Source organism: Cebus imitator, unplaced genomic scaffold (genome assembly GCF_001604975.1).
Source record: "Cebus imitator isolate Cc_AM_T3 unplaced genomic scaffold, Cebus_imitator-1.0 Scaffold394, whole genome shotgun sequence".
Classification (NCBI taxonomy): Eukaryota; Metazoa; Chordata; class Mammalia; order Primates; family Cebidae; genus Cebus; species Cebus imitator.
Genome location: NW_016107709.1, coordinates 92,760 through 95,123, shown reverse-complemented (window position 1 = coordinate 95,123; position 2,364 = coordinate 92,760). Strand labels below are relative to the sequence as shown.

The window sequence follows — 2,364 nt, the reverse complement described above, 5'->3', positions numbered from 1 at the left end:
ACTACCCGCTGGGTCAGGATCCCAGAATGTGGGATCCTAAAAGGTTAGTGGCTCTGCCAAACACCTATTAGAGTTTTCATTTGTTTATATGGGAATTAATAATAACTTCGCCATATGCTGCATAACACATGCATTAAGCAAAGCTCAATAGTTATTAATAAAATATTGATGCATTTGTTTTTCTGGCCAAATACCTGAAAATAGCTTGGACCATTTCCAGATGGTGACTTTATCTTGGTATCCTGTGATGTGAAAGTCATTGCTAAGCTGTGCTCTTTAACATTCACTCTGTAGGTTATTTTCTTCACGTGTATGCACCATGATTTTGTTATTCAGTGGCTGTCACAGACAGTGATCCCAAAGGAACGCTTCCATCTTGTCAACATTGAGGGAAATTATTTAATATATTTGGAGATTGTCCCCTAATCTTCCATTCTCAAGCTCTCAGTTTTAACAAATTTCTAACACCCTGCTCCCAAACTTATGTGCTGCCCAATCATCCACTACATTTTACTCTCCTTAATGTTTCCGGTTATTTTTCTCATTATTCTATTTTTTTTTCCTTTTATTTTGTAAAGGTCACCTTTACAAAGTAGCATTTAAAAATAAATCCATCTCACAACTCAAAGAAATTTCTGACAGTACTGCCCTCATGCTGGTCAGCCATTATTCACTGTGTGTCTGCTACGTGTTGGCACGTATGTACAGCTCTTCTTCTTTCCTGGGAATAAACCCTTAGCGCTTCTTCCAGGTAAACTTTCTGCAGGCTCCCTCTTGGCCTGGCTTCATCCGTTCTCTCACACGTGGATCAGTAGTAAGCAGTCCAGCTCGTCTCATCCACTCGACTTCGTCCTCAGTGAGAAAGCTGTACAAGGCTTTTGCCATTGCCAATCGTACTGCTCCAGCCTGCGCCGACCTCCCGCCCCCTGAGACTGTGCAGGTCACATCGTGTTTCCCAAACCGGTCAACAAAGTGGAAGGGGAACATCAGCTGTTCTCTGTCCTGCATGATTGGGAAGTAATGCAGGTAATCAATTCCATTTACTTTTATTCTTCCACTTCCATGTTCATAAACAATTGCTTCTGCTCTTGCAGTCTTTCTTTTACCTTCGCTTTTGCTAAAGGCCATTCCTTGCTCATCATACCGCACAGGTTCAATCAGCTGTTTTTTTGATTGAATGATTACGCTTCTTCGAAACCTCTAGCACAAATTTTCCTCAGCAGCACCATACTGCAATGTCAATAACTTTTCTAGCAGGTGAATGAACTGCATATAATCTTGATCTGACAGTTTTTCCACTAACATTTCTTCTAGTTCCTCCTTAATCAGCCATCTGCTGCCAATCAGGTCTCTGGTTTTAGTTTCTTCTGGAAGCAGACCTTTGGCTTGCAACTGACTTTGATGTTTTTCTAAATTGAGTAGCATTCCATATATATCATGCATTAATGAATAGTCTGACTGTTTGCCAGTATAGAAGAGATGGTGAAATGGACGGCCATCTTCTCCCCACTGGATTGCTCTTTGTTTTGGAAAAATCAGTTCAGCATGCTTCATTACTGGCCTGGCTTCTTTCTCAAACAAACCACTTGGGAAAAGGTAAGCAATAGCTTTATCAATATCCTCTTGAGTGAAAGTTTCTGGATCTTCTCCCATCACGTTGGTTAATGTCTCTTTCCTATGTTGAACTCTTCGATCTGCTTTTTAATAAAATCCACTGTGTAAGTTTCACGTTTTAAGGCGGGAACATTTTTCTTTCTTGTTACAACTGCTGTATGACTTAGCCCTAATATCTGGGATCTGACATTTATTTGCAACTCAGCTGCCGCGGTTTTCCAGAGGACTTGCTTCCGGATGAGGCTACGCCCTACCCCAGAGAAGGAGCCAGTAGGAAACTGCTCCACGGTAGGACATACAGGGGGCCGCCATGTTAGCTGTCTCATTATTCTATTTTTAATCCATCCTTATCATCATCCATAGTGAGTCTTATTTTAGTGTAATAGTCCATTTGATTTTCCTCATCGACTTTTCTTCTTTGGATTTTTAGAGTTCTTATAGATGGTTCAACTATTTCACACATCTTAAAACTTCTAACACTTCAAAAGATAAATAAATACGAAAAAATGTAGAAAACTCTGTGATTGGATAATAAAACACACAGCAGCATGTGCAATTCTTCCTGTTCCTGCATTTTTCATCACTTATAACATTTATAAGTAAACATGGTAGTCACATGATCATTGGATACCTCCACATAAATTGGCAATATGACTGGTATGATCCAAGGAAATTTATGCCCAACTGCACTTTGAGAAAATTTACCTAAGCAATTTAGATGATGGAAGGATGAATGAATGGAGAGAAAAG

General features: G+C 39.8%; 1 pseudogene across 1 annotated transcript; it reads right to left on the bottom strand.

Annotated features, from left to right (window-relative positions):
• Nucleotides 1–550: 550 nt before the first annotated feature.
• LOC108289183 lies at nucleotides 551–1,926 on the bottom strand (annotated as a pseudogene). Its single transcript, XR_001819041.2, has one exon. The product of XR_001819041.2 is annotated as a 28S ribosomal protein S9, mitochondrial-like (transcript).
• Nucleotides 1,927–2,364: the final 438 nt, after the last annotated feature.